The 14,201-nt window shown below is 28.2% G+C and overlaps 2 pseudogenes; one reads left to right on the top strand and one right to left on the bottom strand.

Moving 5' to 3' along the window:
• The first annotated feature begins 219 nt into the window (after nucleotides 1-219).
• Nucleotides 220-880, top strand: LOC149880503 (uncharacterized; annotated as a pseudogene).
• A 9,956-nt stretch (nucleotides 881-10,836) lies between these two features.
• Nucleotides 10,837-13,636, bottom strand: LOC149880502 (uncharacterized; annotated as a pseudogene).
• Nucleotides 13,637-14,201: the final 565 nt, after the last annotated feature.

The raw sequence follows: 14,201 nt of genomic DNA, 5'->3' as shown, positions 1-14,201 counted from the left end.
ACTGCTCTATCTTCTATATTGCTGCAATGTTCAAGTTTATGAATATTACAGAATTTTCTTCGATGCTAAACAATAAGTTGCATGAACATCTCTTATATGTCCATGCTTTAATTCCTTCCTTAATTCCGTCTTAAATTACGTCTTTATATCCAACTGCGGAAGATAAATAAATTTTTTTAATGAAAGTAAAATTTTCGTTAAAAAGTGGAGGGTAAAAATATGTCAGCATCAAGAAAACAATTTTTAAGGAATTGAAGAAAATTAAATAAATCAGTTTTAGTAGAAGTTCGAGACAAAAATACGGATGAACTTCAACAAAACTGTGCACAACTTAAACAAGAAGCAGTTAGGGATTCTTTTAATATAAGCAGTGAGAGTTGTAGTCGTTTATCTGTGGAAGAAAATATAAAAGTGGAGTCAAAGAATTCGCTTGAATACTAATCCGACAGTTCTGGCAACAGAGAGTCTTTTAATCCACCAACCAGTAAAGAAAACCTCTCAGGAGAGCTAGCATCCTGGTGTCTAAAGTTTAATTGTTCCCAAGCAGTCATGAATAGTTTACTCGATATAGTTAGAAGACATGGTAGCACGATACCGAAAGATGCAAGAACACTTTTGAAAGAACTACAAGAAGTTAAGTGTTCTCCAAAATGTGGTGGTACTATTTTGGATTTGAATTAAAAATTAAAAACAACTTTACGGGGTCCAAAAGAGAAATATGACTTAGTTTCAGTATTGATGGGCTACCCTTATTTAATCAACCAATTCTAAAATGTGGTCGATTCTTTGTGAAATTAGTGGCAGAAAGACTTTAATTGTGGCGTTATATACAGGGTTAAGTAAACCACCCAATTTGGATGTGTTTTTAGATGATTTTTAAGTATGTTAGATTGTTCGCTAATAATTGATTTCTACATGGATAGAGAGAGACGGAAAAAGAAGTTTTAAAGAAACCGACTTTTATAAATATCTAGTTGGTAAGTGTCTTCTAACGCTGCTCATATCAAAAGGAATTCGAGAACACACTAGGGTTGTTCGCCGTAAAAAAAAACTTGCGAAAATTTCGCATTTTCATCTTCCGTATTTTAAGTTGCTATTGCGGAATTTGTTCTTGCGCAAATTCACCTTCCGTAATGCGTTATACGAAAAAAATAAATAATAATTATTCCGTAATAACTCTTTACGAAAAGAAACTTGCGAGACAAATCATTTCGAAAGAATACTTGCGAAACAGTTCCTTACGAAAGGAGCGTTTCGGAATGTGCGCTTACGGAATAGACTCGAAAGCATTCATTAAACTGTTATACACAAAAATATTATTATTTATTATCTAAATAATGTTGTTAAATGATTCTTCAATAGTTTTTACATATATATCTGTGTATATTATATATATATATATATATATATATATATATATATATATATATATATATATATATATATATATATACATGTATATATATATATATATATATGTATATATATATATATATATATATATATATATATATATATGTATATATATATATATATATATATATATATATATATATATATGTGTGTGTGTATATATATATATATATATATATATATATATATATATATATATATATATATATATATATATATATATATATATATGTATATATACATACAGTGACCTAGAAGGATTAAGAACGTTAGGACGGGGTGGCGGTGCTGAAACAGAATATAAGGGGGCCTGACGCAGCTAAAAATTTTAAATTTTAGCTGCGTTAGGCCCACTTATAATCTATTATTAAATATATTAAATGTATTATAATAATTAGTATTTTAGTTATCTAGTTAATTATACGTATTTGATTCATAAAACGTAATTAAGTATTTAAAATTAGCCGCGTTTCGTAAGTGTTTTTCTGTTAAGAACCGTTTCGCGAGTTGCGGTGCGAATGAATTTCGTTTCGAAAGAAATTAGGTTTTTTATCATTATTTCAAAAAATAAAACCTTAAAATGTTCATATGTTGCAATACTGAAAATAAAATTTGATTATAAACATTTTGGTATACAAAAATTCTATTTTTTACAATTATATCCGTTTGACCAACAAAATTTTGTTATAGACTTCAAAAGGTCGTTTAGCGAAAGAGCTCGTTCCGCAAGTGCGGCTTCCGTAAGCGCTACTTTCGTATGTAGCAAAATAGTTTTATTTCGAAATTCAACTTGCGAACGGCGACATTTCGTAAGTAGCATTTGCGAAATGAACATCGGCGGTTTTTTTTGTTTCGTAAAATTCGGTACGAAAAAAAAAATTTTCTGAATCTCAATATCCTTTCGCAAGAATTTTATTTTTCCGGAATTGTACAAAATATTCCGGTTGACAACTCTAGAACACACTCCATAAGTTTATTCAGGGTATTTTAAAAAACGCACCAGCATCACGAAAGTCAATAAAAATATAACCATGTTCTCTTTTTTGTGGCTGCCGTGAATTAAATTTCTATAACAAATTATGTCACTTTCTTCAGGTGATTGCATCACACCTTTTTATATTCTGTCACTACCTTCCAGTCTCCTTCCAATACAGTATTATAATACAAATTTATGATGTTATCTAATTTTCCTTTTTTCAATAGTTCATTAAAAGCCTAAACAAGAAATAAATTATTTATGAATACATTAAACCTAATCTAAAGCTAATCCAAAATCCTATAGAAAGCCACGTTTTCGGTGACAATTTGTTCTACTTATATTAAACCTTCCATTGTTTTTCTCTTACAATTACAATATTTTCGATAATGATAATCTTAATTTAAATGTGTTGATATATTTTTTTCAATTCTTTTGAAATAATTATTTATTTTGAAGAATTACATTTCATTTTTTGTTGACATATTTGAGGTTATTTGTAAAGTATAAATTGGTGGGGAATTTTTTGAAAAGTAGTGTTTTTAATGAGTAAAAAAAGATTTTAAATTGCTACGTGCTGTTTGTACAAATTAATGTGTATTATTAAATAAATCATCATTAACAAGCAAATGTTTTTTTAGAAAAACTAAAAACAATAAAAAATTAAAACTCATACTGAAAAATTAACTTACCCAAAAGTAGCTAAAGTTGTTGAACCAAATATCTATGTTAAATTTTATATCAATATTGCTAAAATTACAAACTGCAGCCAAGAGACCATATGTAAGTTCCATAAAATTTAACCCTTACATTAACAAATGTTTTAAAAGTGAAAACATCAGGACTCATTACTTAGGACATAGACTTAGTTAGGACTCGAATCTTCAATATTCGTTTTTCCCATAGTATATTTACAGTAACATTGATGAAGATGTGATACAATGATTAATTTGTATATCTGATCAGATGAAAGTCAGTGGTGCAAGCACTCTCAAATAAGTTTTGTAAATTCTATGCTTGCACATAAATTAAGAATTTTATTTATTGATTTTTACTAAATTTTATTAAAAAAGAATATAAGCACTAATAAGCATTTGAATTTAACTATTTGATCACAAGATACTGATCACAAGATAATTTAACTATTTGATCAAAAGATAGGACAAATGAAAATTATTTGCGAAATTGTCAGTCAAAGCCTTTTCATTATTAGTCTGACAGTTTCTTTCAAAGTAACACTTCCTTGAAGATCAAGATATTGTCTATGAAAGTAATGTATAACTTAAAATTTACAGAATAAATAATTTAAATTTGTCACAAGAACAAAAAACGTACTGATTGCAAATTGTCCAACACTGACTGTTGCAATTTATTTTCAAAACTTTTCATCTGTTCAAACGCTTGCAATATTTTTCAAATTACATTTTCAGGCGATTTGGATTAACTGTTGCAAGTTGTAAATCAAGGTGCTTTAAATCAGCATTTTGTTATTGCGAAATACGATGAATTTGATTCTTTATGTTATTATTCTGTTTTTTGGCTTCCATCAGAAACTCAACTATATTATCTAAATCACACTTTGTTTTCCAGTTTGAATTAAATCACATCTAAGTTAAAAGTTTGAATGCATCTTTTTTGTACATTTCTACATTTCATTCTGCGCTCAATTTTCAACATACTTATCTTTACCATTTTAATAATTAAATAATAAATTTAAGTATGTTGATCAAACCAGAATGCAAACCTAATCAAAATTGCCTACAATATTTGTATACAAGTTGTGTTATAACTTTATTACATAATTTATTACATAATTTTAACTTTATTACATAATTTATTACATAATTTTAACTTTATTACATAATTTATTACATAATTTTAACTTTATTACATAATTTATTACATAGTTTTAACTTTATTACATAATTTATTACATAATCTTAACTTTATTACATAATTTATTACATAATTTTAACTTTATTACATAATTTATTACATAATTTTAACTTTATTACATAATTTATTACATAATTTTAACTTTATTACATAATTTATTACATAATTTTAACTTTATTACATAATTTATTACATAATTTTAACTTTATTACATAATTTATTACATAATTTTAACTTTATTACATAATTTATTACATAATTTTAACTTTATTACATAATTTATTACATAGTTTTAACTTTATTACATAATTTATTACATAATCTTAACTTTATTACATAATTTATTACATAATTTTAACTTTATTACATAATTTATTACATAATTTTAACTTTATTACATAATTTATTACATAATTTTAACTTTATTACATAATTTATTACATAATTTTAACTTTATTACATAATTTATTACATAATTTTAACTTTATTACATAATTTATTACATAATTTTAACTTTATTACATAATTTATTACATAATTTTAACTTTATTACATAGTTTTTATTAAATTTTTTGACTTAATATATTTTATTTTAATGACATGCCAGAAATTGCTTGTTCATTGTGTAGCTAGTAGCTGTTTTCAATGGTTTTACATAATGTCATGAAACTCGAGACAAAGTTCCCATCATTCTACTTGATAAAATAAGATCTTGTGACTCTTTGATTTTGATTCGAATCTAATTGGTCTGTTGTCATTTCTTTACGCAATAGAGAAGTTATATCACATTACATTTGTTTCTGCAAATATGACCTATTAACTGAAAAAGACTTTGCCAATATTCCTTGTCAAGCAAAGTTGGATTGTAAAAAATTGGAATGCATAGATGAATGTTGCATTACTTAATTAACAACAGACAGAGATCTTGAAGTATTAGAAGGTTATTTATGCTGTCCCTTTTATATCCCTTTTCACTGTCGGACGTAGCTGCATCTACTCAGATATAATCTCAGTTTTCTTGGACATTTTTCTTACAGTTTCATAATTATCCTAAAATAATATACACTATACTGTCTTATTTTCAAAAGAAACTTAGTTTTCTCATTTCTATTCATTTTGTTGTACAAAAACATTATATAGACACTAACAATATTCCTTATTATGTTAATAGTTAACATCGTATTCATTTATTATTTATATATCAGAAAAAGCAGTAATAAAGAATGTCTTTTGGATATAAATTCCTAATGTAAATACATTCAAATATTTAAATCATTTTGAAAATACAATTTTATATTTTAATGCAAGAATATTTCACGAAGGTTTTTGTTCTCAATATAGTATGTATCTTTTTATGATCCCCGATAAATACCATTGTTAACTTAATAAACAGCTTTGAAAAATAACAATCTGAAACAACAACAAAATTAAAGTATGAACACAGTAGAGTGCAAATAAAGTTATAAGGTCAAATAAATTTGAATTTACGAGGAAAAAATTAGCCGCTAAATCTTATATTATGTAGTATAATATACAATTGACATTTGTCCGGGTAGTCTGTTACAGTAACTTTTCCCTAAAATGTCATTATCTTCAATAGTATTTGACATTACCACAACAGATAGCAGGCTTGTTTTAAAGAGTTTCATTTACTCATTTTACGTCCGAGTTTTGTAAGTTTGTGTTTAAAAATTCATTTATTGTTTTACTAAAAAGTTAACAAAAGAAACTTTAAAAAAAAAGAAAAAAATCAATAAAAAAAAATGTATATATTAAAATTTAAGCCAAAAAAACATTCCATAACATTTTTGCATAGTAACATTTCTGCATTTTTTGTAGTCAATATTTTAATTAAACTAATTTGAATTAGTTAAGTTGATTGTGATAGTTCAAAAAACATTACATTGATTTTATTTATAAAAAATTAATTTTATTCATAAATACCATTACGCTTATGCATTACAGATTTTTTATTGATATCCAGGCATGAGATAGGTGTCAACATAGAACAATTAACTAAGTAACAAAGTAAAATAAATGATTAAAATGGCAGAGAAAGTATACTAGCAATAAATTCTAAGACACTTTACAGTAAACTGCAATCAATCTGTTCCTGCCATTCAAAGCTACTTGATGGTTTTTTAATATTACGAATTGTGCTGATTTAGGTGTCAAAGTACAATATGTTCAGCGTAAGCCATGAAAATGCCACTGCATTCACTTTTTTCCCATTACTTACATAAAAAACAACCAGTGCATACTAAAAAAATCCTAAAATCTACTTAGTGTACTTACAGTAATTGGTACTTCACCAACAATTAAAAATCTAAACAAGCATAAAAATATTACCAAAAATCAATAAACAATGTGATAATACATAATGATAATAAACAATATGATAATAAAACCTCTTGCAAAATACTAGTTAAAAATTGTACAGGTGGCATATATCCAGCATAACAGCCAATTTTACTAACCTACATTAAAAAAATCAGATAAATGTTTATATATGTTAGATACACATTCTGTAAGTTCTTATAAATATAATAATATATCTTATGATAATATATCTTATAATAATATATCGTATAATAATATAAATTATCCGTAATCAAATATTTTATCACTCCTTAACAAGCAATAGAGTAAGAAAAGGAATTGCAGCTATGGAATTTTTTCCACTAGACAAACATACTGTGTTCTTTTTGCGGTATGCAGTATTTTTTATTTGTTGACACCAAAGGTTTTCTATTATAACGTCTTTCCTCAAAACCCTTTTCAACCTATTGTAAAATAAACGATGATTTAGGAACAAACTTTTTCAAAGAACCGATCTTTTTTTCGAATGGAAAGGTGGACAACTCATTCAGTAGACCAAAGTTCTTTACATCATCAGGCAAATGAATCAAACCATGAACAATGTCTACAACCATGCCTGCATCATATAAAACCTTCATACTTTCTACAGATACCACGAGAAACTGTTTTTCATAAACTAAATACTTTCGACAATACTTTGGAGATGCAAGAATAGTAATTGCTACAGACAAAAAATGGAACTTTTTGTACAAATTTTCAGGTAAAACACCACGTAATACAATAAGACTAGTAAAAAAAAGGAATTGTCTGAGCACTAACACTTTTACGAATCTTTAATCAACAGAGTAAAAGTCTGCGAACTACTCCTAAGCTTACAAAATGCAAGTAATCACAGGGAAAATCTGATATTATGCTGATAGGTAATAATCAAAGTGGTGAAAACGCTAATTGATGAAATTCATATACTGGCTTGTCAATGGTACTTTTAAATCCTGAAATGTTAACTTTCCGTTCCATTATCCTTCAAGTTTGCATTTATCACAGCTTTACATTTGTTCATGGTTCGGGCAGGGGTATCACATACAAAACTGTACAAGTTAGTCAGTCATGGTATGTTAAGTGCAGGTGTACATCAACTTCATGATGTACACCTTCAATTAACATACCATGACTGACTAACTTGTTACACTCTATTACAAAATATTCAAAAAAATTATTTACACTCACTGGCTTGCTATTGCCACAGTACGCACCTACAACAGAAGGCTTCCTTTTTTCAAATTGACTTAAAATGCATTAAAATAGGTTACAAACAGAAAATTATTAGCTTTGTTTGTTTTTTTTGGTTTTTCTCGCAATACTGTTTATGGATTGACCTTATTGAAAAATCTTTCATTAAAATACTTATTTAAATTTTATGATTTTCAAAGATGGAAAAATGTTTATGTTTGGGACTCTTAGTCAATGTGGTAATTCTTGTAAAGGCTCCTTTGTCTCTAGCTATAGTATGTAAAGATGGATTGTGTCATTTTAGTAGCCTTATATAATAATTTATAAACAGTTTCGCAACAAAAATTAGAAAATCAACTTTGTAGTGACATTTGTTATGTTCAAGTAAAGTTCTAACACAACTTAGCAACTACGTTACTACAATATACCACGTAAGTAAGGTAAGAAAGTAAATACTGAACTATGATTTTTTTTACTGTGAATGCATTAAAAAGCGATGACCATTAAGCAACCATCAACACATGAAACAAATTTTCAAGCATTATATTTACAAAGATATTTTATTTTTGTTAAATAATATACCATTAATTGACGCAGAATGTCAAACAAATAGATAACCAAAATCTATCCATGATTTATATGAGTCTAGATAGCAAAACCATATTGTTAAAGACTCTTTATTCCTTATAAAATGTTCCAGCTATGTCTTCACTAATATAGTCTTTAACTTTTTGTGACTAAAATCTTTAACTTTTTATGACTGGAGTAGTAGTTTACACTACAGATATAGGAAAACCTTTCCAGCCCATCTGGTTGTTTACCTCTGTTCAAAGATAGATTTTTTCTTGCTTATTCTTACTCTATCACCAATTGAAAACTTTGGTTTTGGTTTATTTCTGCTATCTAAAACTTTTGTTGGTACAAATTTATCTACACTGTACTTTTATTCTTCTTGAAGCAGACTTCAAGAGGAGTCATTTTAATCGAAGAATGAAGTATTATTATTGTAAAATACTAGTTTTATATTCTTTGAGTTGCTCATCCAAAACGTTTATATATACTCATGAGATGAGTTAGTGTTAAAGTACTTCCACATTTTTTATTTCATCCCACGGTTCCATTGTTTTACTACATCAGAGTAAATCTCAACAATATTTTGTACATCACTACAATACAACTCTTTACTTTAATCAACCCAAGTTTTACATTTCTTTTGTTGAATAAAGTATTAACTGCTTTTGCTAAAATCTTACCAGTTTTATCATTTAGAGGGATTAACTAGCCATATCTTTAAAATATATAATCCTTCACCAGATCCTTCAGATAAATATAGCGGGTCTCTACATTTTTCTGTGTTTTTTTTTTTTTTTTCAATTTTTTTGAATATATGTTCATTCCCATTCCAAACATCATTGTTCAAATGATTCTTTTCACAATACACTTATCTAATTTTTTTTAACAAAAGACTATCAATATTATCCATTCCTTCCAACATTTGTTTATTACATGCATCATTGCAAATGGATGTATTTTTATTTAGTAAACAACATACATCATAATAATATGTAGCATAGTTAACTCAATTTATAGGTTTGCTCCCTTCTTTTGGTGTAAGATCCTAAATCATTCTTTCATCTAGTTTTGTACCAATATGACCGGGTATATGGATTTCAAAAGGTAGCTTTTTAATGATAGAGTTTAATATTGATCTACCTTTAGCCTTTAAAGAAATAAGTCATTTAAGTCATTTGATGATCATCAGTCGCATACTTAAATCTCCTTTACAAAAAGAAAAATAATAAATTATTCCAAATAATGATTTTATCTTTCAAAAGGAAAGATAATTTCATTATTTGGAATAAAAAGTTTCTTGTATGGAAAATTCTGAAAATTTATGACTAATATGGCCAAATACTACTGCGGGGGTAATTCTTTTCTAACTTTTTTCATTTTAGTCTCATTTTTTTGTTTTCCCAATAATTAACATAGGAATTAACGAGAAAAGTTGAACTTCGAACAAAAGTTGTTTTCACTCCACCCCAATATACATATCTATGTTATTTATGTTCAAAAATATATCCTTTGATTAGCTTTTTTTTGCATCCATTTCTTATTTTTCTTTAGAAATGTCAATCTTTAAATCAATTTCTGTTGAAAATGTATTTTATACATAAATATGTAACAATTGTTAGCGCTTCGCGCCATGGATCCTTCGAATCTCGCTCTGATAGAGCCTAAGTGTGCAGCACTACAGGTTGAGCAAAGTTTGTGTGCTTTAACGATATATGTTTTTCGTTGATCACTAAATCACGGTTCATACTTTTGTAACAATTAATCTTACGTTATATATTTCTACAACATCTTCAGGTAAATTATCAAGAAAAAAAAAATCAAGTTTATCTAACCAAAAAACACCACCCAATACTTTTTCAGTCATTCTAAAAAAGTTTAAAGTGTTATTGTGAAAATTATTTATTCTATTAATTTTATGTTCATTTTGAAGTTCATCATTTAATCTTGTCATAGACTCTTTTATTTATTAGAATATATTGTAATATAGTTAATCATCTCATCTAAACATACAATTTTATCTTCAGTGATTAATAGTGATCGACCGGAATTCGGTTCGGATCGGGTTTCCGGCCAAAATTACTGCCGGAACCGAGATTCCGGTTCTGGTTCTGGGTATATTTAAGATTTCAGTTCCGGCCGGATTTCCGGTTCAAATGCTACTGAAAATATATATTATAAAGCTTTATTTAGCATAATACAGTTATTATCATTTTGATAAAAATGATTAAAAAATTTTTAAAATTAGTAGTTAAGCTTGAGAATTAATGTAAATAAAACTTGGCTTTGTTTGAAACTAATTAATTTTCTTGTTAAAATAAATTTTAAATTAATATTCATATCTTGTAATGTTTTTATAGCTATTATTTGAGCTGAACTTATACCATTCTGATTCTTACCATCTCATTTTCTTAAACATATTATCATGACCCAAATGGACAATTTTGAACCTCCTAAAGATCAATATGCTCCTGCAGGTCAAAGTCTGACGACAACGAAAAAAAATTCCATCTTTTTCGCACATTGTAAATATTATTGCGCAATCTCGAACAGGGCAAAATGATTAATGTGCATTTTGACAATCCAAAAAATCAATTAAGTGTTAAATGATTTTTTGCATTGTGTAATTGCTTCTCTACGCCTTGGGTTTCAGAAAAACTAAAAAAAAAAAAAATAAAATTTTAATTATTTTTACTACATTAATTTTTGTTTAAATTAGAACTAACTTTTTCAAAATATATTTCTTATTTTCGGTTCCGGTTTCTGTTCCTGCTCCGGTTAGGATTTATTTTCGGTTCCGGTTCCGGTTAGGTATATTAATAATCTGTTTCCGGTTTTGACAAAACACAGAGTTGCGGAGTTAAGTACCACGTATGGCGTCCCATGCTGAGAAGCAAAGCATTTCCAATATTCTTACTAACTTTTCTCACTGCATAGGCTGTCTGGATAGCTTTCAAATCATTGTAGGGAGCCAGAAATCCTAAAAATCTTTTTAAAAACCATGGAACATAGCAAATTGCAATGAACAAATTTGCATCCTTCAACTGCAGCACTTTTTTTTCTGTCAAGATATTACTGATATCTTTAGTCATATAAAGAGTCAGGATGTAGATCGCATCTGCTAAAAACCTTGCCTCATGGCAGGCGCCAGGTTGATGGAACTTAAAATCTTGTACTTCCACTCCAAGGAAGAAGGAGGCAAGCTTATACAAACTATACCATAATCATTCCTTGAAAACACTATATCAGTAGTTGCATTAGTCAAAAATGTCTTAGCTTCCTCTGCAACAGTGCGAAGAACAGAGCCAATCTTCAGATCATCTCTTTGCCAGTCCATTTCACATAAATTTTTTACTTCATTCACTTTCTCACAGATTTCAGGCCACTTGTTCTTTAGCTTGACATAAAGAGCTCTTCTTGGACCTTTAGTTTTCTCACCAGTAAGGGCAGCCATATAGTGAGATACATGTACTTCATATATGTGTCTCCTACACATTATCCACAAAATTGGTAATTTCAAAATATCTGTAAGAATTTGGACTGCTCCATTTACTCCGCCTGTATTGCTTGCAGTTGTATCACAGTATATACCAATGATCTGCTCTGTACATCCGTAATATTCTAAAAGATTGTGCACTTGTTCTGCTTGGTCAACTCCCTTTGAAGAGGGACATTGAACAACACCTAAAAGATGGTCTTCCATGGTATCGTCATCCGGGGAACTCACTGAGACTGCAAGTCGCTCAATTTTTTGGATAATGTTAAGCCCAGTGGTAATTTGTTCCAACAGTTTGGTATCAAAATGAAGAATAAGCCGTCGGCCTTTAAGATGATTAGATATTGAAATCCACTCCGCGTCTCCTTCAAGTTCTACATATTTGAACTTTTTTCTATAAAGTGTGCTTCTTGAAAGCGGTATATCATTAATTTCTATAACTCCAGCTTTAAATACTTCACTTAAAATTGCCAGATGAGGTCGTACACCAACATTGAACCTTGTTGCTGGAACAGCAGTACATTCAATGAGCTTTTCAACATTCACTGCTAGATTTATCGTATCTCCAGAATTGTACCTAGGTATCATTTTACAATATTTTTCTACCTATTTATAATTATATACTTTTCAATAAAACAGCTTTAGCTTGTAAAAATTACAACTATGTTATTAAAATAATACTATACCTGCGTTTCCGACCGTTACCCAGGAAATCATCTTCCTCGCTGATTTCACAGTCCTCGTTTGACTTTTCTTCCTCACTGTTGAATTGAATCTCTTCTGTCATGGAGTCATGTGACAACGAAACATCATTGATATCTTCTAAGTTTTTCTGTCTCTCTAATTCTTTCTCTCTCAACTTATCTAGCTTGTTCTTTCTCCTGTTTGCATCCAGTACTCTTCTACTGTAGTCTTCATCGACTTTTGTTTCCATATATTCTTTCCTATGTAACTTCTGGTCTTCATAAAAACTAAGAAATATTTAAATCTATAAAGCCATTTATAAATAAATTAATAATTGTTCTAGTTTTTCTTGGAAGATGACCAAACCATGTAAAGAGTTAAACGTAAATATTTTAAAGGAAATAATATGCTATTACTTAAGTTACTTTTAATTGGAAAAAAAATCTCACTACTAAAAAAAGTGTTATTTAATGAACTTACTTTATATCTTCAAGCTTGGCATCATCTGTTCTCAATCTATCAGCAAAAATATCTTTTTTAAAACTCTTAGTCGAGATGTCAAAAAGCTGATAGGATTCTGTGAGAAAATCTTTCTCTAACTTTGATTGCTTATCAAGACTGCTGTTCCAGTTTAGAGAAGATAATTTAATCAATTTCTTGTATTTTAAATTAAGTTTAATGATTTTAGTCTTTATATTGTACCCACAAATCACAAATTTCTTGCCAAACCCAGCATTATCCCAAATTTTTTTAATCCTAGATACCAAGCAAGAACTATCAGGATTTGTACAAACACCATTTTCACAAACAAGATCCTTGGATTTCGATTTCAATTTGCAACCAACATTAGTAGAAGTGGGTTTGTATTTAACTTGTGACTCGCGAAGGATAAATTGATAGTATCTAAGAATATCACCATTAGATGGAAGCTGTCTTTGAGGTAACTCCCTCAGTGGGTACTTCAATAGGTAAATATACCTCAACCTTTCTGTATTTTTCCGTTTTATCTTATTCTGTTCAATCATCTTCTTTTTTTTAGCTGTTCTACCCATTTTTATATGAATTTCGAAATAATCAGTTTTTTAACTAAATTTATACTAAATGTTACACTTGCATCAAAAATCTATGAAGTCGTTATTCCCTCTCGTATAATATTTTATCTAAGTTTACCGTTACGGCTTTTATAACCGTTTACACGAGAATTTCTTCGTGCACAAATAATTCCATTTAGAAATTTTTTCCTTCAAAAAAAGTTTCTAAATGGAGTTATTTGTGAACCAATCCATGGGGAATTATACGAACTAATAATATTGTCCAGAGGGAAAAATATCAATCTCTAACAATGTTCATAGGGAATGATCCTATTCTTTAATAATATTCTATGGGAATTATTTGGGTACTAATTATTACATCATATTAAAACATATTGAAATACTAGATAGCGCTGTTTTTTAGTAAATACACATAAGTGTACAAAACCGTAAAACTCAGAATTTACATCTATCACTTCTAATCATTAAAAAATTAAAAAAAAGATTTTGGTAGCTATTTAGGACGTATAGAATGGGGATCAGTTGAGAGCACATTGAAATTTTAAAAACAGTGTGTTTTTGGGAC

This window comes from Hydra viridissima, unplaced genomic scaffold (genome assembly GCF_058129835.1).
Source record: "Hydra viridissima isolate aposymbiotic clone 2 unplaced genomic scaffold, HvirCarnegie_v1 scaffold_13, whole genome shotgun sequence".
NCBI classification, from domain to species: Eukaryota; Metazoa; Cnidaria; class Hydrozoa; order Anthoathecata; family Hydridae; genus Hydra; species Hydra viridissima.
This window is presented reverse-complemented; position numbering and strand designations above follow the sequence as displayed.